Genomic DNA, 24,862 nt, shown 5'->3' on the forward strand with positions numbered 1-24,862 from the left:
GATTCAGGGCCTTGTGTGTGCTAGGCAAGCTCTCTAGGACTGAGCTATGTCCAAGCCTTAAAATATAATTCTGATTTAGTAGAGCTGGGTGGGCCTGGGAGTCTGCATTTCTCACAGGATCCTAAGTGAGACATAGGCTGCTACCCCAAAATACTTTCATAAGTAAGCTGTTTCACAGACCACCCAGTATCTTTAAAACTTTGCATTGTTCATCCAGTAGGATGTAATTAGAATCCTGAGCCAAAATAAGTTCTTCCTCGACTGTTACAGTGGTAAGAATCAGTTCTGCAATGCACCCCAGCTAATCTCCTCAAAGTAAGGAATCAACATCCCTTCTCAGGAAAGTCACATCTGGGTTAGGACCATTCCACCCCTCCTTCCCTGACCAGACCCCCAAGGTCATTTGAGTGTTCCCAATGCCACCTAAGAAACATTTTCAACACCAGCCTACAGCTTGACCATGCAAGCGGGTGCGGGCTGAGTGCACCCTGCTCAGTCTGACTCACTCTGCCCACTTGCGACCAGGAGACCAAACCGGTGAGGACCCCCTGGGCATGCCCACCAGCCTCCACCTTGGCTGCATGGGTGCCTGCAACAACAGGCCCCCTCCTCTTGGCTGTACAGCTACTTGGATCCACACTACAGAGTCACAGAGGGGCATAAAGGCCATTGTCCTGAGCTGCAGAAGTGAACAACAGAGAGAGAGCCTCTCTCAGGCTCCCTGATGAAAACTGAAGCCCACTGGAAAAGTGAAGAGAATCTGCAATAAAGGCACACCAGACCACCATGCTTGGTAAGTTGGAGGGATCATCACCTCTCATTGGAACCTGAACTATCTTCAGGGGAAAAGCAGCTGGAACCTGCAGTAGAATTTTGCAGAGTTCAACCCTGCAGGAGGACAGGGAGCTCAACTTGGGACTTGCAGCCAGAAATCTGCCTGAATCTCAGGAGTCTGTGACTGGCTTACTGAGACTCATTGACTTGTAACTGCACACTGGTGCCCACCTTGTCTATTGTGACAGCAGAGACATACCCTGAAGGAGGCCCTTCATTTTTATCTTTTACGTGTCATTTTCAAAATTACCACTATTTTTTCTTTGGTCTTATTTTTAATTTTTTTCTTCTTTGCTACTCTTTTAAAATGTTTACTTTTCTCTTTTTTCTTTCTTTTCTCTTTCCTTTCTCTCTCTCTGCCTCACTCCCTTGCTGTACCACATTATTCCTCATCTCCCTTTGTGTTCCTGTTCTGCCCCTAATTTGTATTTCTTCTTTATCTTTCTTTTCTTCTCTTTCCTTCTCTTGCCTGTGCCCTCTGGCCTCACTGCTAACCTTCCCCTATCCTTCTACTTATCTATTCCCCCCTCCCCAACTCCTTCTAACTCCCCATCCCAAAGGGTAAAGTTGCTATACTGAAGAGTTTATTCACTATAAACATATGTTGGGTTGGTCCTTGAATTTGATTTAATTCACACAGTTAAAGGTGATAGATTAATAACTACCACAAATTGTCATTTTCTAAGAGGTACTAGATGCTACTGTGTTGCTGATTTTATCATTTGGGCTAAGGTGTTGTGATTAATCTAATGAGTTGTCCTTCCTGGTATAATGAAAAATGAGACAGCCTCAGAGCCATTAGAGACTCAAAACCTAAGGACCACCTATATCTGGAAGACACCTCTGCGAAGCAACCATTCCATAAGTGTTCTAAATACATCAACAAAGATATTCACAATGAGTAACTTCAAAGTATCAACCCAGGAATTAAACCAAGGACAATACCAAAAACAAAAATGAGAAAACATTTAAGTAAGGAAAAAACTCAGACTTCCACCCCACAAAAGGCAAATTCTGGGGAGAACGAGGTGGAAAAGTCTGATAATCAACCACCTGGACACCCTGAACTGATAGCACAGGAAGTAACAAAAGAGATGAATGGGGCTCTAGAAAAATTCAAAACAGAAATAATTTCCCAGATAACTACAGAGATGGTGAACAGAGTGAAAGACATGATTAGAGGCTCTAGAACAGAAACAGATTTAAAAAAAAAATAGATGAGCTCAGAAACATGCTGGAAGCCATGAATCCCCAGCATAAGAAAGAAATGGAATCCATGAAACAGATTCAAACAGATATTCAGGAGATTAAAAACTCCATTGAAAGCATGCAGAGCAAATTAAGGGAATCTGAAGATAGAATATCAGATATAGAACACAGGATTGTGGTTAAGGACCATGAAAACAGAGATCTCTTCAAAATAGTAAGGGACTACGAGAAATCAATCCAGGAGCTGCTAGATGATGCAAAGAAGAATAACATAAGACTGATAGGAGTCCATGAAAAAGCAGGAGAAAGTACACTTGACATTAAAAAACTGTTCACAGAAGTAATAGTAGAAAACTTCCCAGACAGAGGTGGAGAATTGGACATACAGATAAGTGAGGCATATAGAACTCCAACTAGCCATGATCAAAAAAAATCTACACATAGACATATAATAGTCAAGATCCCAGAAACCCAACAGAAGAACAAAATCCTACAGGCAGTTAGAGAAAAGAAACAAATCACCTACAAAGGAAAGCCCATGAGAATCACGGCAGACTTCTCAATACAAACCCTCAAATCAAGGAGAGCCTGGAGTGAAGTATTTCAAGCCCTAAAAGAAAATAACTTCCAACCTAGACTATTGTATCCTGCAAAATTATCTTTCAAAATCGATAGGGAAATTAGATATTTCCACAACAAAGAACACCTGAGAAATTTCATGAACACCAAACCACCATTCCGAACAATTCTAAGCAATATCCTAGAAAAAGACAATGAAGGTCACAACTCCATGAGGCCTAACAGAGGGAAACCACCAGGCAAGGTAAGAAACTAAAGGGAAAGGGGAAAAAAAATAAATAAAAGAGCCAACAACAGCAAAACTTCATGACCGAAGGATGAGTCAATATCTATCAATTATAACTATCAATATTAATGGCCTCAATTCACCAATCAAAAGAAATAGACTGACAGAATGGATTAAGAAGCAAAATCCAGCAATATGCTGTATACAAGAAACACACCTAACTCAAAAAGAAATTCATAGACTGAAAGTAAAAAGATGGAAAACAGTTCTCCACATGACAGGAACCCAGAGAAAAGCAGGGGTAGCAATCTTATTTGCAGAGAAAGTAGATTTCAAACCAAAACTAATTAAGAGAGACAAAGATGGTCACTACATCCTTGTGAAGAGAACAATCCAAGAGGAAGAGATGACCATCCTAAATATATATGCACCAAATATGAATGCCCCCAACTATACAAAACACATATTAATGGACATGAAAAATCAAATAAGCACTAACATAATTGTAGTGGGGGACTTTAATACCCCACTATCACAAATAGACAGATCATCTAGACAAAAAATTAACAATGAAATTTTAGAACTGAGCCAAGCTATTGAACAAATGGACTTAATAGATGTTTACAGAGTGTTCCACCCCACAAAATCAAAATACACATTCTTTTTGGCTGCACACGGGTCATTCTCCAAAATACACCACATGCTAGTTCATAGGACATGTCTAAGTAAATGTAAAAGAACTGAAGTTACCCCCTGTATATTATCAGACCATAGTGCAATAAAATTGGAGGTCAATAACATGAGAACCTGCAAAACTCCCACAAACACATGGAAATTGAATAACACCCTCCTGAACAACAAATGGGTCACAGAGGAAATTAAAGAATGACAATCCAAAAATTCATTTGGAAGCAGAAGAAACCTAGAATAGCAAAAGCAATTCTAGGCAACAGAGACATGGCTGGGGGTATCACAATCCCCAACTTGAAACTATACTACAAAGCTACTGTGATAAAAAACAGCATGGTATTGGCAAAGAAACAGACCCAACGATCAGTGGAATAGATTAGAAGATGCAGAAACAACTCCAGACACACCGAGCCACCTCATCTTTGACAAAGAAGCCAACCACCCTCATTGGAGGAAAGATAGTTTCTTTAATAAATGGTGTTGGGAAAACTGGATTTCAACCTGCCAAAGATTAAAACTAGACCCATACCTATCACCATGCACTAAACTAAGATCAAAGTGGATTAAAGATCTAAATATTAAGACAGAAACACTAAACTTGCTGGATGATAAGTTAGGTAGAACTCTTGAAGACATTGGCATAGGAAAAGACTTTATGAACAAAACCTCAGTAGCACGGGAACTAGCACAAAGAATCAACAACTGGGATCTCATCTTATTAAAAAGCTTCTGCACTGCAACAGAAACCACCAACACAGCTAAGAGACAACCTACAATGTGGGAAAAAATTTTAGCAGCCGTACCTCAGACAAAGGTCTACTATCTAGAATATATAAAGAATTGAAAAAAATCAGACCCCCCAAATTCAAAGACCCAATTGAAAAATGGGCATCTGAAATGAACAGACATTTCTCAGACAAAGAAATAAAAGCAGCAAATAAATATATGAAAAAATGTTCAACATCACTGGTCATTTGAGAGGTGCAGATGAAAATAACACTGAGATTCCACCTCACCCCAGAAAGAATGGCTGTAATCAAGAAATCAACCAATAACAAATGATGGCAGGGGTGTGGGGAGAAAGGAACCCTTCTCCATAGCTGGTGGGAGTGCAGACTGGTGCGACCACTGTGGAAATCAGTATGGAGATACCTCAAAGAACTAGGGCTAGAGGTCCCATTTCACCCAGCTATTCCCCTGCTGGGTATCTTCTCCAAAGAATTAAAAGAATCATACCACAGCGATATATGTGCACCCATGTTTATAGCGGCCCAGTTTTTAATAGCTAAAGCTTGGAAACAGCCCAAGTGCCCAACAACTGGAAACTGAATAAAGAGTACGTGTGGTTTTTTTTATAAAATGGAGTACTACTCAGCCATAAAGAATGAGAAACTAGAGACATTTATAGGTAAATGGATGCATATTGAGGCCATACTCTTAAGTGAAATAAATAGGACACACATGTGTAAATACCAAACAGTTTCTCTAGTGTGAGAAACTGAAAGTGTAAATAAGGATTAAAATAATTAAAACAAATAATTGATAATTGGAAATAGGAAAAGGTCCAAACGTGTAGGGGTGGTGGGAGGGGAAGGGGAAAGGAAAAATTATGAGAAAAGAAAAAAAATGGAAATGAAATCTATGTAAATAGGGAAGGGTGATGGGGTGAAGGGCACACAGGTAATGGGGAAAAAATAAGAACCAAGATTCATCATGTACAGGTACAAATACCCAATGATAAATGTAAACATATTGTATACCTAAAATGTACCAATAAAAGAATTTTTGTAAAAAAACATTTTCAAGAATAAGTTGGGTTCTAAATACATTTTAACTCTCAGCTAATTCTGAAGTGATAATACAAGAATGACTGTCAACAGACACCAAGCCCAGTGCACTGCTTGATATGCCAGCAATAAAGGCAAGAGAAATTCTACCATTTCACATTGACATGTGTGGAAGATTAAAATTCCTCGCAAGCCTACTGAACAATGAAGTCTTTTCTTCTCTCTCCTTTTAAAGAACTCAAGGAGGTAAGAGTATACAGGTGACTGGTAGATTCATCTGTCTCATGATGTGATCCAGTCATTGGCAGAAAATGCATTTACTCCTATGCACAGATGCAGCTGGATACTCGGGGAGCTCTGGCCTGTGGAATATTGCCTAAGATGAACTAGGCAACTCTCCATAAAGCAAGGTAACACAATGCTGCCTGGAGCAAGAACTGGCTCCTCAGAACACACATACCAAAGGTGGCCCATGAGAACATTTTGGAAAATATGGGAAATTCATAAAACATGCCTTTAGCATCCTCTTGCTTCTTGTGTAGAACCTTTGCCTTGGCTCTCACCAAAGCTGCCTTCCACAGGCACCCCAAATCTTGCTGTGCTAAACCTTCCCATCTATAGCCCAAGCAGCTCTTCTGTGGCCTATTTTCCTTTTCCTGGTAAGGAATTAACTGGCCACTAAAGGGTTACCCTAAAGGCTTAAAATATTACCCTTTTTAAGATATTTGCTTTTTAAAGATAGGACAGTAGGGAGGATGAAAATCTAGCCCAGGGTACAAATGTTCTTCAATTTTCATTTTTTTAGCTCTCTGAAGCTAGAGGCTGAGAGAATCCTCAAAATATATTATCCCCTCTCTGTTCCTTAAACAACCAGAGAGGCCTTTGCAGGTCCAGCTGTAAGGGGCTCCACTTCCCCTCACTCTAGTTCCCAGCTCTTCATTCCTTCCTGCAGCCATACTCTGTTATGCTTGGGATCTAGTATATCTCCCATAAAGGCTCATTGTGTTGAGGACTTGGTTCCTGATGGGCTTTGGGAAATGACTAGATCATGAGGACTTTAACTTCATCCATGGATTAATCCATTCGTACAATTATAATTTGATGACATTACTGGGAGTTGATAAAAACAGGAGGTGAGGCCTGGTTGAAAGGAATGGATCATCGGGCCATGATCTTAAGGACTATATCTGGCCCCTGGTCCCTTTTTGTTTCTTTCTCTTTCTCTCTGCTTCCCAGTTGCCATGAATTGAGTAGCTCTGCTCCGCCATGTGCTTCCCTCCATGATGTACTGTATCACTATAGGCCTATAAACAATGGAACCAAGCAACCATGGACTGGAACCTCTAAAACCATGAACCAAAATAAACTTTTCTCCTTTATGTTGATATTTTGTCATAGTGACAAAAAGTTTACTAATGCATGTAGCTAAGGGAAAGATGGCTCTCTGGACTAGATCTATGTGGTGTGGCATCACTTCAAATTTCAGCTGCAAGCTTTCCATGCAACTGAACATATTTCCACAAAGCATTAAATTGCACATGATATAAATGCAGCACTTTCAGTTTGAGAAGTCATAGCTTTAGGAGCTAGAAGAGTCTTTCAGAACCATCCCTAACTCAGCCCCTCTGTTTACCAGTAAAGAAAACAAATTCTAAAAGTTGTTAAAATAGAACAGATTATTATTAGGGCAGCAAAATTAGGACCGGAATCATCCTCCTCCCCTGAGGCAGAAGATCCAAAGTGTCTACCCTCAAGGAATAAGACTTAAATTGCAACCAAAGTAATTTAGATTCAGCATAGAGAAGAACTTGCTGATAATGAAGATGATTAAATACTAGAACAGGCAGCCACAGGGAATTGTGAAATCATCCTCCCTAGAGATCTGTTAAAATAGGACAGTTAACCATCTGTCTGAGATGGTTTAAGTACAGTCCTGCCTTGGAGGTAGGAAAATTATGAGATGATTCCCTCACCTGTCGCATTTTGGGGTTTTTAATACTCATACCTGTGTGTAGGTATGACTAAGGGGATCCCAAGTTGAATCTGAGCTGGGTCATCCACTGGGATTTGGATGAGTCCAAATTGTGAGAGGGTGGGACGCTCACAGGGCTTTGTTCGGATGAAGTAGGAGGCTCCCTGCATGGAGGAGGTTTGTGCTGAGGTTTCTGGGCTGAAAGAATGGAACTGAAAGAAATAGAGATGTGTATTTCCTGTGGCTCCACCATCCCTTGGGTCCCCTTGTAACATCACCCTACCCACTCCCTACCATGTGACAATAGACTGCAACTGATGCAACCAGAGCCAAAGAACTCAAGCACAGAGATACAAGTGCCCAGCTTGGCTTCCAATGACAAAGCACAACACTCCGTAGGATCAAAAAGCAGTGTCTTTAAAAAATTCAAAATGTGAGCCCTTCACAGGTAATGGGGAAAAAATAAGAACCAAGATCCATCATGTACAGGTACAAGCACCCAATGACAAATGTAAACGTATTGTGTACCTAAAATGCACCAATAAAAGAACTTTAAAAAATTCAAAATGGCTCTGCCAAGTGAAAATTTCAGAAAAACAGCCTCTTTCAGGACTCTAGAGCAGGGAGCAGCAAGAGACACCTTCTTGGAACAGCTATCTTCGTCCGTCCTTTCTCGGACCCGGCACTCCAGTGGGCCCAGGGAAGAGGCTCTGTCCTCTCTGCCTTCGGATCTCCATGCACCAGCAGGGGGCGCTCGCTTTCGCAGCTTTAGGGCTTTTAGCCTCGCCTTTGAGAGCAAGATCTCTTCCCTCTTCACCTTGCCAACTCCTAAGTCTTCTTTCCCTTTCCCACAAAGTTGCATTAGGTTTCCATAGCATCCTCTATTTTCCTAGTTATAGTTACATGTAGAATTAAAAACACCTGTTTGCACATCTCCCTGCTCTTCCAATCCATAGATTTCTTGAAAACAGGGACTATATATTATTCACTACTGTATTTCCAGAGCTTGATAGATCAGAGGCATTCAGAAAAATATTAGTTGAATAAGTGAATGTATAAATGAATGAACGAGAAACTATGAACTTTAATAACCCTAGATGACCCATTGTTTCAAAATAACTAGATATCTACCCAGCATATCACACTGGCTTTGTCTTTGAGCTTGTGGATTTGGGGGTTAAAGGAAGGGAGGATCATTAGGGGTCATTTGGCGACCCTTGTATTAGTCTCTAAGCACCTCTACTGAGCTGACAGTAGATTAGATCCAGTTGCGGTCTGTCCACCTTTGAACAAGTCTGACTATGAGAAAGCTCTTCACCAGGTTGAGGAGTCTCCATCCCTTTGAAATCTTCCTGTACTGCTAACTCAGTTCTATGGCATCACTCAGAGAAAGTGCTTTCTCTTCCATGTACTAGAAAGGCATAGAAGAAAGAACATGGCCTTTGAATCTTGAAGGACTTGAATATGAATCTGAACTTTGCTACTGCATGTGTGAGTTTGGGCAAGTCTTAGAACCTCTCCAAGCCTTGGTGTCATCATCTATACAATGGGTACCATATTACCCAGTGGTATGGTATGAGTCTCACTAGCATGACTTAGTATGTTCCAAAGCTCTAAAACATCACAAAATTTCAAAGTGTAGCTGTTATTATTAATAAGAATTTTAATATAGTTAATGTCTTCCACCCCTTTCCATGAATCTTTTTTTTCCAGGCCAAAATTTTCTCATCATCTGTTATCCTCATCTTTCATTCTCTAACAGTGGTTTTCTCAAAATATGCTACAGTGTTAAGCATGTCTTTCAGGGTTTTGTGTCCAGGACAATGCAAACCATCACAGTCTTTGTTTGGAGCACTGCACTTTCATTAATGGTGCTTACATTTCTTCTAGCTCCATTGGCAGCTGCATCTCCTGAGGCTATTGAGCATTTGGACCTTGATATTCTCATCTCTCTAGTGGGATGATAGCTAGGGATTTGACTTGAGGGATGATTCAAAATGAGGGGGAGCTGGAATTTTGCTCTTGTTTTCCTCATCTGTTTTAGCATGAGATTTTTAGAAACATTGTCCTTTGGATGATAGCATGAGTATTATTCAAAGCCTGAAAATGATGCCCTGCACCCCACAAGGAGAATACAGGGCCCTGAGAGACATCTAGGATGGAAAGGTGGACGTGAAGCTCCATCTTCCAATAATACGATACAGTGAGGCTTTTGGGTGTTGAGGTATAAAAGTAGCCTGGGTTTGGAGGAGGAAAAGGATTGGTGTTCCGGTATCCAGGAGTGTCAGGTGCCTGAGCCCTGCACCAGCATCCCAGGCTTATATCCCAGGCAGAAGGGAATGTGGAGAGTCCCAACGATACTGAGTGACATCATGGAAGCATCTACTTTAGGAAGGAGGAGGGGGCCCATCTGGATGCAGAGATGGAGCTCCACTTGTTACAGGGCATCTTATTCACACATTCCTCAGGCTGCCCTATCAATTGAGGATCGGGGAGCCTAACAACTCCAGGCTGGCAGAACCGCCTCAGAGATGGCTTAGCTACATTACTATGCAGTGCCATAAGTTTCACTTGGCTTTCTTCTCCACCACCCCCATCTGGAGTTTAAAACCAGCTTGATCAGATTGGCAAACCTTAGTCTTTCCCAAGGAACCCCCCAAAAGCAGGCACTGAAGAGGATGTGCTTAATAGGGCAAGAGTCTCTCTCTTTCTCCTCTCTCTCTTTTTCTCTCTCTCATTTCCAGCACAAGGGCTATAGCGACTGTTCAATCAGACCTAGTTCTATAAATATTTCTGATTTGAAAAGCTGCACTCACATCCTCTACTTCAAACTCCAAGCCCAAGATGGCAGCAGCATGTCAGGAATTTGGAATATGAAGAAAACACAGCCTGATTGTGTGCATCACTCCTGATGTTGTGAGACGCTTGTCCATAATGCAGAGGACAAGACAAGGTCACTAATAAACACCACTGAACTGTGTCTGCTTTCATGGGTTTTGCATAAAAAATCTTGCAGCCCCAGTGAACATCAAACAAGTGTAATGGATTGGCTTAATTCACATCTGAACACCCACAAACACAGTCACCTAATAACATGCCTGTTTCCAGCAGGTTTTTATGCTTGTCAATTATTCTGAAACATCAACTGTCCTCACCTTGACTTCAGCTAAAGGAAAGATGCATTTGGTAGGTTTAGTTAGTAAAGCAAGAAAAAACAAGATGCTCATTTTTTTAAAAAATCTTTTTCCAAAAACAATACAATTGTGAAATGTACTGTATACAAACGAGTGTGAGTGAGCCTCTTGGCTGGCTGTGCCAACTGCCCCTGGGGCAGGAACCAGAAGGTTACAGGTGACAGAATGATTGGTGTTCATTTAGTGATCATCCATGACACTGTCACCGATGCGGGACAAAATGGTATAAACACTCACGTGAGACCTAAAAAGGGAAAAACACAAGCAGCAATAGATGGATGTTTGGAACCACAGGAATCTTCCCACCCTGTGCCCAAGAATATGCCTGCAATCATCAGTTATCAGGAGTCCAGTGGGTAGGACCTGCCACGCACCCATGCCACCTTTCCTAGTCTCCCAGCATGGTGGAGCTCCAGATAGGAGCTTGGGGTTATGTTCTTAATCCCACGCCAAGTGCGTGCGCGTGCGCACACACACACACACACACACACACACAGATACACACACAGACACAGAGCAACGTATTTGTCCCAGGATGGAGAAATAACAAATGTGATTATCACATATTCCTTGTAAGATTAAATAGAAATCGTCCATTGCTGCCTTCTTTCTCCTTGCAGTCCTGTTGCTTTTTGGAAGAGCAGTATTCTTGGAGCATCTCAGGAAAAACTGAGCAATTTGGAGAACTCTTTAAGGAAATTTAGAAAACAAATACGCATCAAAGAAAGACACTCCAACTAATGTCTGCATCCAAAATGGTACCAAATTTTTCCCTACTGCATAATAAAATCTAATGAGTAATTGGATTTGGGGTACAGCCTGGAAATCAATTTTTTAAAATTCTCCATGGTGATTCTGTTTTACATTCAGAGCCTTTGCTCTAGGGTAAGAGAAGATAGGAGAGGTAGAGAGACAAAGACCTAAGGTTTTATTCCCATAGAAAATGAGGATGGAAACAAAAAAAATTCACTCACTCTTCAATCCTTTCTTGTTCAAACAAAAGATATGGAACAAGGAAAGCAGCAGAGGAGACAGGGAAGAATGGTCTTCTGGAAGGGCTGGCTTGGACGGATCAGCTGCTTACTCACCACACTGCTCACCTGTGTGCTGAGGAATGAGGTCTCCATTTAGCCAGCGCAAACACCTCAACAGCAGGGGGCTGTGTTAGTTACTTTTCTCTCTGTGCTGAGACAAAATACTCATAACCCAACACCCAAAGTTGAGTTAAAGGAGGAAAGGTTTTTTTGGCTTACAGTTCACAGAGGTTTCAGTCCGTAATCAGCAGGTTCCAAGGCAGCGTGGCAGAGGGACAATAGTTCATGGCAGCAGAACACAGCAAAAGCAACAAGGGACTTTAACAGTGTCTTTCTGCTGCTTTTTATCTTATTCAGACTAACGAATCATTCCCATGGTTTAGTAATCACACACCCTTAATCCTAGCATCACACACTCTAGATTCACCTACCTATGACCACATGAGGCTCTGGTGGGGACATCTGGATCAAACCATAACAGGGACTCAGAGGAAGGAGGCATGGACAGGCTGCTGCATGACTCTTGGTCTCTCCATACTGATGCCATAATGCTGAGGAAGACAATATCCAATTTGGGCAGCCAAGAGAATGATTGTCATGAAGAAGAGAGGGTCTTCCTGGGTGGGGAGGACCAAGGACAGCCCTGGGGAGTACAGCAGCAAATCTCTGCATCCATTTGTTACAACAGAATGAAATCTTTTGTTAGTAATGTCAGTAACTCACACTGTGTAACCTTTGAGAAGCTCTAGCCCACTGTCCATCCTTATAAGGATAAGTTGTATGTTCAGAGACTTGGTTTGTCTTCCAGCAGCAAATACACACCGGTGGATTCTTGCCCATCACAGGGAACAGAGAAGGTCCAAGATGTCAGAACAAAGCATACCTCTGCTTTACTTAAACTCATGGGCAGTGTCCCCCGTCTATTGTTGGCTCTCTAGCTTGCACCTACCTCACCTCAGGTCCCCATTTGATCCTTTCTGCCTTGTTCAAGTTCCCTGAATTCAAGCTCAGCTGCCTGGATCAACAGTAGCACCTGAATTTCAGACCTATGGAGCATAACATCATATTTGCCTGAAACCTGCTGTCCACCAGGTCTCTGGCTAATCTCTGATTTTTACCTGCTTTGGCCTATACCCATGCACTAGAAAGATGAGCACAAATAACTTTCTCATTGCAGAGCCAAAATACCCAACACTCAAAGTTAAAGGAAGAAAGGTTTATTTCAGCTCACAGTTTATAGAGGTTTCACTCCATAGTTGGCTGGTCCCAAGGTAGGGTGGCATGGCAGAGAGGCACTGCAGAAGAGAAACAGTCCATAACAAGGGAGGCAGGAGGCAGCAAGGTAGCAAGCAGCAGCAGCAAGCCTGCCTCCGCTCTCTCCCTTTATATTCCATCCAGACTACAATCCTACTGTTTGGTGCCACCCACATCCAGAGTCGGGCTTCCATTATCCATACCCTTAATCCACATTCACAACCCTAATCCAGCCACCTTTGAAACTCCCCACTTATGAATGTATGAGGCTTTCGGGGGACATGTAGATACAAGGCATAACACCCCCTTGGTGAAACAGACATGGCTTCACTTAAGGAACCAGAACACAGGCTCCTGCATGTGGACAAAACATGCCCCACAAGGACATCTAGGAACCAGAGAAGGGGCCTAAGCAGCACAACTTCTCAGTGAGCAATGTAGAAGGTCACTACAGTCAAAATAAAGATACCTCATCCATTTGGTTTATAAAAAGTGTTTTTGGCAAAATAGTCTATGTTCTTGGTTTATGCAAATAAGGAAATTAAAACAAAAACAATCTATGTTGGGCAAGATTTTATCTTGACAATGTTCCTTTAACTGATGTAAAATGTGAAGAAATTGTCTGAAATTGATTCCAAGGAAGGATGCCAGAGATCCCTCAGCATTAGTTAGGTCCAAGCTTAAAAGAGAAATTATTGGGTCTGATTAGTGTGGTGCTTTTATTTTTGTAGTGTCTCCTCTACAGTTCAGATATTTGTCTTTTTAGTCAAGGATTCATCTTGTTAACAAACAGAACATCTTGACATCAAAAGATGACACTGTGACATATTGCTCTGGTGATCTGCATTGTGACATTATTGCTAGGACCCAGTGGACCCAGGTATCCACAGAGCTCCCCTTTCAGGCTGGATCTGTGTGACTATTGCCAAAGATGGCAGTGATGAGGAGGGAGCCACTTTGCTACAACATGGACTCTGCACAAAAGCCAGGCATCATTTGGATCAAGTGGTCCATCTAATCCTTTCCTTCATGCTGCAGTAACCAAAGCCTGGAAACAAGTACATGTCCAAATGACAGGCAGGGAAGTTAACAAAGTATACTCCACAAGAGCAACAGTGATTGATCAGCAACACCAAGGACAGGTTTGAAAGAAAGGAAGTGACAATATTGCTCCCCTTATCAATAAGTGAAGTTTGGGCTGGAAGGGAGAAACAGCACAATAGAAAACTGTATTATATTATAGTCAATTAGCCTCGTTTCAGAGAGACAGAAGAAAAGAAAAATTATTTTACCAAAACACAGCATAATAAAACCTATAAAAGGACTAAAGCATTGATCTATGCTACAATGTGAATGAAACTTGAAAACATTTTTCTAGGTGAAGGAAGCTAGACACAAAGGTTGACATATCATATGATTCCATATATATGAAAAAAATTTAGAATAGTAAATCCATATAGACAGAAAGCAGAGTGGTGGCTGGAAGAAGCTGAGGTGAGTAGGTAATTGGAAATGAATTCTACAGTGTTTCCTTTTGGAGTTGATGAAAAAGTTTCAGAAATAGTGATGGTCACTGCATAATGCTGTAAATGTGCTAAATGCCACTGAATCTTACTCTGTAAACTCATTAATTTTTATGATGGTTAATCTTGATTGTTGACTCCACTGGCTTGAGAGAGGCCTTAGGAGAGTAGTAAAACACACTTCTAGGTATGTGGAATGGCTAATAGGGTCATGATCTTGGGGTCTATATCTGATCCCTAGCCCTTTCTTCTCAGGCTGTCTTCCTGTTCTCTGCTTCCTGGTTGCCATGAGTTGAGCAGCTTCCCTCTGCCACACCCTTCCACCATCTTTCTCCCTTGGAGCCAGACAACCATGGAATGAAACCTATGAAACCGTGAGCCAAAATAAATTTCTCCTCCTTTAAGTTTCAAGTGTCCTAGCAATGAAAAACTGACCAATACAGTTTTAGATTGAATACATTTCAGGTTTTAAAATTATAATGTAATATTAACGTATTGGTTCGACAAATAATAGAATGTAGAAATCAAAAAATGCAATACACTATATTAACAGAGCCAAGGACAAAAACCACATGATCATCTCAATAGATGCAGAAAAGACATTTGACAAAATCCAACACCCATTCATGATAAAAACCCTATAGAAAATTGGAATAGGAGATCTTTATCTCAACCTTATTAAGGCTATCTATGAAAAACCAACAGCCAACATCATACTAAATGATCAAAAACTGAAAACTTTCACGCTAAAATCAGGAACAAGACAAGGATGCCCACTATCACCACTCCTGTTCAATATAGTTCTGGAAACATTATCCACAGCAATTAGAAAAGAGAAAGAAATAAAAGGAATAAAGATAGGAAAGCAAGAAGTTAAACTGTCATTATTTGCTGATGATATGATACTTTACATAGAAGACCCAATAAACTCAGTCAAAAGACTTCTAGACTTAATTGACAGATTCAGTAGAGTAGCTGGATATAAGATCAACACTCAGAAAACAATAGCCTTCTTATACACAAATAGCAGACTCACTGAGAGAGAAATTCGGGAAACAATTCCTTTTACAATAGCATCCCCAAAAAATGAAATATCTAGGAATCAATCTAACAAAGGAAGCAAAAGACCTCACACTGAAAACTACAGCACTCTGAAAAAGGAGATCAAGAAGGATATAAGAAAATGGAAAGACATCCCTTGTTCCTGGGTAGGAAGAACCAATATAGTGAAAATGGCCATACTTCCAAAACTGCTATATAGATTTAATGCAATGCCAATTGAAAGTCCAACAATATACTTCACAGAACTAGAGAAAACAATCCAAAAATTTATTTGGAACCAGAAGAGACCTAGAATAGCAAAAGCAATTCTAGGCAACAGAGACATGGCTGGGGGTATCACAATCCCCAACTTGAAACTATACTACAAAGCTACTGTGATAAAAACAGCATGGTATTGGCAAAGAAACAGACCCAACGATCAGTGGAATAGATTAGAAGATGCAGAAACAACTCCAGACACACCGAGCCACCTCATCTTTGACAAAGAAGCCAACCACCCTCATTGGAGGAAAGATAGTTTCTTTAATAAATGGTGTTGGGAAAACTGGATTTCAATCTGCCAAAGATTAAAACTAGACCCATACCTATCACCATGCACTAAACTAAGATCAAAGTGGATTAAAGAGCTAAATATTAAGACAGAAACACTAAACTTGCTGGATGATAAGTTAGGTAGAACTCTTGAAGACATTGGCATAGGAAAAGACTTTATGAACAAAACCTCAGTAGCACGGGAACTGGCACAAAGAATCAACAACTGGGATCTCATCTTATTAAAAAGCTTCTGCACTGCAACAGAAACCACCAACACAGCTAAGAGACAACCTACAATGTGGGAAAAAATTTTCAGCAGCTGCACCTTAGACAAAGGTCTACTATCTAGAATATATAAAGAAGTGAAAAAAAATCAGACCCCCCAAATTCAAAGACCCAATTGAAAAATGGGCATCTGAAATGAACAGACATTTCTCAGACAAAGAAGTAAAAGCAGCAAATAAATATATGAAAAAATGTTCAACATCACTGGTCATTCGAGAGATGCAGATGAAAACAACCCTGAGATTCCACCTCACCCCAGAAAAAAATGGCTGCTATCAAGAAATCAACCAATAACAAATGCTGGCAGGGGTGTGGGGAGAAAGGAACCCTTCTCCATTGTTAGTGGGAGTACAGACTGGTGCAACCACTGTGGAAATCAGTATGGAGATACCTCAAACAACTAGGGCTAGGAGTCCCATTTGACCCACCTAGTCCCCTGCTGGGTACCTTCCCCAAAGAATTAAAAGAATCATACCACAGCAATATGTGTGCACCCATTTTTATAGCAGCACAGTTTGTAATAGCTAAAGCTTGGAAACAGCCCAAGTGCCCATCAATTGGAAACTGAATAAAGAAGATGTGGTTTTTCTCATAAAATGGAGTACTACTCAGTCATAAAGAACAAGAAACTAGAGACATTTATAGCTAAATGGGTGCATATTGAGGCCATCCTCTTAAGTGAAATAAATAGGGCACACATGTGTAAATATCAAACAGTTTCTCTAGTGTGGGAAACTGAAAATGTAAATAAGGATTAAAATGATTAAAACAAATAATTGATAATTAGAAATAGGAAGAAAATGTCCAAAGGGGTAGGGGTGGTGGGAGGGGCAGGAGAAAGGAAAGGAGGGAAAGGAAAAATTATGAGAAAAGAAAAAAATGGAAACAAAGTCTATGTAAATAGGGAAGAGTGGAGGGGGTGAAGGGCACATAGGTAATGGGGGAAAAAAATAAGAACCAAGATACATCATGTACAGGTACAAGCACCCAATGATAAATGTAAATGTATTGTATACCTAAAATGTACCAATTAAAGAATTTAAGGGAAAAAAATAATAGAATGTAGGCTCCCCCAAGGCAGTTCTGAGTGCCTCTTCTTCCTTTATGTCCATCTGGAAAACACCATAAAACTAAGCCTCTAATCAAGAGGCTTCAATTCTCAGTTAGTTATTTGTAACATAAGGCAAGCTTCCAGTCCAGGCCATGATCCTATTTTCCTTCCACCCCCAAGAGAAGCTGTGGTCATCCTTAACACCAAAGATACAGCATAGTAGGATCAACAGGATACAATCCATCTAAGAAAAAGTTACAGAAAGCCCAGGATTCAAGAAGCTTAATTATATAAAATTTGAAAAGAAGGCAAAGATTCATTGAGCATTTACTACTTACCAAACACTGCTCTCAGTACTGTATGTGCATTGGCTTCCTCATCATCACAACAGCCATTTGCAGATAAAGGAAACAGCTACAGGAAGGTGACAGAACATATCCAAGTTCATATAGCTAATAGGTGGTGGAGTAGAGATTTGAACCCAAAAAGCCTAATCTCAGAGCCCACATGCTTATCCTTTATGCCCCACACCCTCTCCAGAGGAAAAGATCCATTTTATTTTAGATTTTAATTTAGTTCTAAGATTGTGCGAATAGACTTACTTAGCTGGTTCTGGCTAAACTGCAGAATCCAGTAGTTTGTGAAATAAGTAAAGAGCACTGGACTAAAGACAGATCCGTGTTCTAGGTCCATCCTGGCCACTGGCTATTGTGATTTTGAATAGATTATGGAAACTTTGTGACCCTCGGTATCTTGTACAAAATGAGAAGCTGGATTTAACTATTTAAGAAGCAGAACTCATTCTTCAAGTTGAACCTTCCGTAGAAGTCCAGATGAAAGAGTGGAGCTGTGGTAGTTTAAGGTAGAGGAGGGAGGATGAGGGACTTCCTGTTTGGTCTGAAGCGGTCCCTGAGATGCTGTCCTGGAACCCCTGTGACTCTGTGGAACACAGTTTGAAAAACATTTGATTAGGTAGCCTGAAGATCCTTTTAAGAATAAAACAGAAACACTTTACATTTATATACTGCCTCCTGAGGCATCTTTAACACTGTAGGAAAACCGATACTGGTCTCATCACTTTGCTCAGCAACAATACGGTAGTTTGGACTGATGGCTTGTGCTAAGGAAGTGGAGATTTCAGGTAAGAAATACAAGAGGATCCCTCTGAGAAGTCAAAGAATGTTCAAAACCCACACCTTTCCAGGGTTCAGCCTCCCTCTTCTGGAACGTTGCATGTTACCAACCAAACAGGCTCCTCCCAGGAGACAAGCTGTTTAGCTCCAAGTCTCTGTGCTTTCTGTCAACAGCTCTAAAATTACTAGGCTGGGTTATTTATCAGAGGTTTATATCCATTAAGGTAGTGCTACTGAATTCTTTATAAAACATAATGCTGATACTTCACATGGTCCCCAAAATTGAACTCAATGAATCACTGGACAAAAAGTGTCAGAGAAAACATGACGGTTTCCTATTTGTTCTAGAAAGATCCACCAACAGAGACCTCTGGGGAAAGAAACTTCTGTCTCAAAGTCCACATTCAGGTCAGCCCCATTCTCTGCTCTCACACCATGGCTGTTGATAAATCGAAGTTTGCTGCAGTGCTGGGGTGAGGTTATACAATTGCTATGATGCAATGCTCTGGGCAGACGGCTCCCCATAACTCAGAGGCCAAGACAAACAGGAATATATTAATAGCAGCCATAACCTAAAGATAATTTATTTTTAGTATCTGGGAGCTGAGAAGTTTAGCAGATAGACTCTTAAGCATTTAGGCATTAAAGCAAAAGAGATTGACAAACAGGGGAGAAAAAAGGCAGATGGAGAGAGAAGAAAGAGCTCTTTTGGAAACAATGTAGCATCTGAACCAATTAACTAAAAAACAATTATGTGGTTATGCGCAACCCCAGGCACAAACGGAAAGATGTTCCCTTCAGTCCTGTTTCTTTGCCATTTGGGTGGCATATATTACCCCAGGGGCAAAACAGTTTTTTCAGTGCAAGAGAAACTTAGACCTGGAGACATTTTCCTTTGCTTTATCCCTCATCTCCAATCATTGAATTGCTGGCCTGACAGCAACAAACAACAAAAACAACACAGTTTGAATTAGTAAAATATCACAGTATCTTTCTTCTGAAAATGACAAGAAAGAATTAGAAAGCTATGCTCTGCCAGTTTTTTTCCCCTTAATCCCATAAAACCTCAAGGAAAAGCACTATTTTGCAATTTTAGTTTTTCTTTTAAAACATGGCAAGATACATATTTTGATTGTATACCCAGAATGTTGCATAGTATTAATATGAGACTATCCTGACCCCCAGCTGGGCCGAGAAGCAACACTGCAAAGTCTTGTCCTCACACAGTCAACTGTCATACCAATTCTTGATAATCAACCTAAAAGAAAAATAAGAACTGTATCCATGTGATTCTACCTCTTAGGAGTTAACATCAAAAATCAAACATTCACAGAAGTATACAACACCTGTACTCCTTGCTGAAAAATAAGCTAATGTTTACTGAATATCAGCTAAGACATGGTCTCTCGCAGAGGAATGAGGGCTTTCCGGTGCCCACCACTTCCTGGCATCCAATTCTGATAAGAATTTGTGTCTAATCGATTTGTCTGTCTTGAGGCTTATTCTCTAACCCCAATAAATTTGTTTTTCACTCTGAATTCAATATCACCAGTCTGAAACACACATGCAACTGTGCCACTCCCCTCCCTAAGAACTTTTGAGGTTCCTTGTTACCTATAGGACAATCCAAAGGCTTTTACAGAACTAGAAGTACCTCACTATCCTGTCCAACTCACTTTTTCAGGCCCATTTTCTGCTCAGCATCCTCTTTTTTTTTAACCCCCTTTCTCACCCTGACACTCCCAGACATCTAACTCACCCACCTTGGACTGCTGAATGTTTACACCCCTGCCTCCCTCAGTCAGCAACCATTCCCACCCTTGTCTGCCATCCTTTCTCAGGGAGTGAGGGTACTGGGGGTGGAACCCATGACCTCGCACATACTAGATGAGTGCTCTACCACTGAGCTCCATCCTCACTGTGACTGCCATCTTATTAGCCAAAAAAAAAAATGCCATCTCCTTCATGAAACTCCCCCACAGTCCTACACAGTTGGTTTTCTTCTGGTCTTCAAAAACATTTTGCACATTCATCTACTAATGAAGTCATATTTTGTTCTATTATTGTTTCCCATGACTTCCTTCCCTCAGTTATCTTCAGGAGATGGCATGGAAGGGAATTATTTGTCTTGTGTGCCCTGTGACTAGGACAGTGTCCAGCACAGAGCAGGCCCTAGCAAGTGACTGATAAATACACGAATAAAAGGAATCAGGAGTTTACAACCTGAGAAAAGAAGACAAAAACATATGAAGTTGAATGTTTAGCAATAGAGATAAGTAATAATTGGGTGTGACCAATAAAAGAATCAACAGGTGCCAAAAATTCAGAGGCTGGTATTTTGGAGGAAAACTTCTTCAAGGGGAGGTACCTAAGCCCTCCAAGGATAAAAAGAATTTACATTTGAAGACAAGAAGGAACAGCATTCCAGGAAATTGGAATGTAAGAGAAAAAAGGAAAGCAGGGGTTCAGTATGAATTTGGAAGCAAAAAGCAAAATAGTACTTGAACCATTTCTGGAGGCTTAGAGAAAACTGGCCCTCAACAAGAAAATGCCTGCCCTCTTTTCTGCAGAGAGCTAGGATGAGAAAGCTTTACTGTCATACTCCCCTCTAGCACCCCAATACCTACCCCCCAATGCCCAGTGACACTCACCTACTAGATGTTGGCTGGGGGGGAGGGGCGGCACTAGGCAACACTACCCAGCTGTGTTGTGAACCTCTGCTTTGAATCGGCTGTTCCAGATGTGACATGCTCATGGAACCATGGAACGTGTTTCTGGACAGCTAGAGATCCTTTTTCCCCTCTGAATCTAAGTCGAACATAACTCTTCCCATAACAATGGTCCCCATTCCTTTCACTAGAGCCACAGAATCCAACCAAAAGAAGCAGAGAATGCAGGTTGGATGATATTGTTTGGGTCTGAAATGTTCTCCAAAGGGCTATATGGTGAAGGCTTGGTCCCTAGCTTGGTGCTTTTGGGGAGTCAGGTCACAGAAGTGTGCCCTCAGAGAGGATAGTGGAACCCTGGCCCCTTCTTTTGTCTCTTTTATTTACATGCTTTATTTACATGCTTTGCTCTATCTACCATGTGCTCCTCACCATGAGGTACTGCACTGCCACAGGCCCAAAAGCAATAGGACTAGTGATCTGGAGCCTCCAAACTGTGAGCCAAAATAGGCTCTAAATTGATTATCTCAGGTATTTTTTATAGGAACATGAAGATGACTTACAGTATTATAGCAGCTGAATCTGTACCCCCTACTAAGGATGTCATCTACAAATATCTAACTCAGGTGGATCTTGCCTGACAGAACCCACATTCCATGATCCTAAGTGGAAGCGAGAAGAACAGCCCCTTATGCAATTTGTTCTTTAGCCTCCAGTTTGCTCAGGAAAGCTGCGCATCATCATGACACAATGCTCACACAATAGTAAAGGAAAAGACCTTGGTAAATACCTCTTGGCTGAATGAAAGCCTGTTCACTTGAGCCAAGAGAAGGAAACATGAGGTCAATATCTGTCCCTTCCCAAAACACAAAGCTTCATAAAATTCCTGGACTGGATACTAAGCGCAGGACTTGGCCACTGCCTAATTTGGCCTCTTGGATTAATATAGGAAGACTAAACCAGATAGAAACCCAGGTTTCCTAATTCAGTTCACTGCTCTTTCCAGATGTCTTACTGCTGCCGCAAAGGAACTCATAGCTAAGAAAAGTCCTCTAAGCAGTAAGACATAGTATCAGCTGCTGGTGCTATAAAGGTGTTAGATGGATATGTGTTCTTACATGCTATGTTTATTTTTTATTTTTTTTCTTAATTGCCAGCCAATGGCTGAGCCCTCTTTGCCAAGAAAGGAACCTTTTTGCAAACTGGAGATGACAGGAAGCAGATATCCAAGGAGCATCTCTCCCTGCGGACTTTCCTGGAATGGTTACTAAAGGTCCAGTTGCAGTTCTGCACTATACCTCTGGGGGCTTGTGGGAAGTCTGCCCTCCTGGTGTTTTCAGCAGTTGAAGATGGAAAGAAGAGAGGAGAAAGCTTCCACATTAGCCAAGAGTTGGAGGAAGTGCTCACTGGGCAGGTGGAGGTTTCTCCCAGCAAAATCCTGGAGGATCCTTGTTCCTGTCAATTATGATCATGTGCCTGCAAATTTCATTTGACAGGAGACATGGTGTCAAAGGGCCAGAATGTGACAAAAACCATAAATGTAAAAGCATTCCTGCCAGAATTCAGCTTGTTCTCCATGCTTAACATTACTGATGTGAGAAAGAAACTCACCCTCCACCCCTCACTGCCGACCTACTAGCTACCGTAATTATAGTGTTGATAGTAGCCCCAACCCCTGCATCTGCCCTTGGGCCTTTTCCTGCTTGTGGGAAGAGCAGGGGCCTGCAAATGAGGAGTGGGTTCTAAAGATCACAAGGAAACATTAACCTGCAGAACCACAGAACACCAGATGCACCATGCCACCCAAAAGGTGGTTTATTTGTCAGCTTCATTGTCTTCTTTCTTTCATTTTTCATGGTAGATCAAGAATGACTAAATCGTTGAGGCTCAATGCACAAAGAAAATGCATAGGCATCATTCCCTATTCAAATATATTAAGAATGTCAAGACTGAGACAGCGAAGAATTAAGCCAAGCTCAGAGCCCTTCCCTGAGGGGTAATGTACAAAATGCAAGTTCATGAAGCCAATGGTAGGAGACCCTACTTTTTATAGCATTCCTTTTATCCCAGCTAACATGAATGATTTGTTTGTTAGATACTCACCATGGTCTGAATGCCTTCCCCAAAATTTATGTGTTGAAAATTCAGTCCCCCATGCAATAGTGTTGGGATGTGAGACTTTCAAGTGTTGAGGGCATGAGGGCTGAGGCCTCTTGAACGGATTAACAACATTATAAAAATGGCTGTCAGAGAAAGTGGTGCAGGAGGGTGCAGGAAGAAGGCCCCCACCAGATCCTGGCATTTTGTTCTTGAATTTCACAGCCTCCAGGACTGTGAGAGACTAAATCTATATGTATGTAATTCTTTTTTTTGTGGTACTGGCGATTAAACCCATAGTCTTCACATTGAGCTATATCTGCAGCCTTTTTTGTTTTTTATTTTGAGATAAGGTCTTGCTAGTTTTCCCAGGCTTAGCTTGAACTTGTGATCCTCCCACGTCAGCCTCCCAGAGTGCTGGGATTATAGGCATGTGCCATTATGCCCATCAAAATTTCTGTTCTATAAGTTATCTAGTTTCAGGAATGATGCTGTAGCAGCACACAGTGGACTAAGACACTACCTATGCATCCAAGTTGCCTATACACAAATCCTGACTCCTCGGGCCAGGGATTTAGCTCAGTGGTTCCACCACTTGCCTCAAAAATGCAAGGTTCTGAGTTTGATCCCCAGTACCAAACAAAAGCAAACAAACAAATCCTGACTACTCTGCCTGTAGCCTGGGTGACACTGAGCAAGTTATTTAAGTTCTCTGAGTCAGCTTCCTCAACCATAAGGTAGAAATAACAATATAGAAAGTAATATATACAAAGTTACTGGCATAGGGTGGACCAAATTGGCTATCAGCGATTAGTACTAGCTGGTAGTAAGGCAGTGGATTAAAGAATGCATGAACATTTGTCAGTGATTAGGGAGCCTTTGCAAACTCAGTGTCTAGGTATACTCTTGGGGAAAATCAGTCATTGTGTAGGTAGTTCCATATTTACCCTGGGAACTATGAAAAACGTGTTGTGTATGGTCCCAAGAAGTCACTCCTGGCCACTGAGAAATTACTGGTAGGCAAATTTGGGTTCCATACAGGGAAGAATTTTTTGTCACACCATCTGTGGAGAAGATCTAATGAATTCTCCATTTCCAAGGACATCCAAGGAAGCTGAACCACCACCTTGTCAAGATGCAGAGCAAATTTATGTATTAGGCAGATGGCATTTTAAGTTCCTTTCCATCCCAAGGCTCTATGGATTCAGTGTAGTTTCAGTGCTTCTATTCTGCAGCTACAATGTCTAATTTTATTCTTCCATGGCCCTCCACCAAATCAGCCCTTCTGTCTTCCCTTCATTCCTGCTCAAAGGCTTTACTGTAGCCAAGTGCACTTATAGACTCAGGAAGCTTGACAGCATCTAGAGCTTTTCTTTTCTGTCTATTGTATGCCCTTAACCTGAAGCAGTCTAACTTTGCCATTCCCCAGTTCCTTCTATTTTCACTCCTTCATTCTGAAGTTATCTCCTGTAGACTCACTTCAGGAAATCTATTCCACTAGGAGATTCAAGAAGGAGAGTCTAGACAGCTCCCAGCGCAGAGGAGGCTTCCAGGTCGACATGCCACAGCTCAAAGTCCAGAGTAGGAGGCTTGCAGGCCAACCTACCACCACTCCCAGTACAGAGGAGGTGAGCCACACGACGGGTGCCAGCAGCACACCCTCCCCCCAGTCAAAATGAGAAGACACATAAACAAGTCTCAAAACCAGACTTCCAGATCACCTACAGCAGTA

At 41.4% G+C, this 24,862-nt stretch overlaps 1 protein-coding gene across 35 annotated transcripts in view; it reads right to left on the minus strand.

Annotated features, from left to right (window-relative positions):
- Cacna1c (calcium voltage-gated channel subunit alpha1 C) overlaps positions 1 to 24,862 on the minus strand; it is a 733,897-nt gene that overhangs the window by 655,586 nt on the left and 53,449 nt on the right. For 2 of the 35 annotated variants that reach the window (XM_087182570.1, XM_087182571.1), the window contains 2 exons: positions 17,837 to 18,173; positions 17,573 to 17,648 (listed from right to left, as the gene is read on the minus strand). The exons of the other annotated variants lie outside the window; for them this stretch is intronic. The gene's annotated coding sequence lies outside the window, so the exon portion shown is untranslated. The remainder of the gene's footprint in view (positions 1 to 17,572; positions 17,649 to 17,836; positions 18,174 to 24,862) is intronic. 35 annotated transcript variants of the gene reach the window in all.

Source organism: Heterocephalus glaber, unplaced genomic scaffold, assembly GCF_053883595.1.
Source record: "Heterocephalus glaber isolate CG9 unplaced genomic scaffold, H.glaber_assembly_v1.0 deba00000281, whole genome shotgun sequence".
NCBI classification, from domain to species: domain Eukaryota; kingdom Metazoa; phylum Chordata; class Mammalia; order Rodentia; family Bathyergidae; genus Heterocephalus; species Heterocephalus glaber.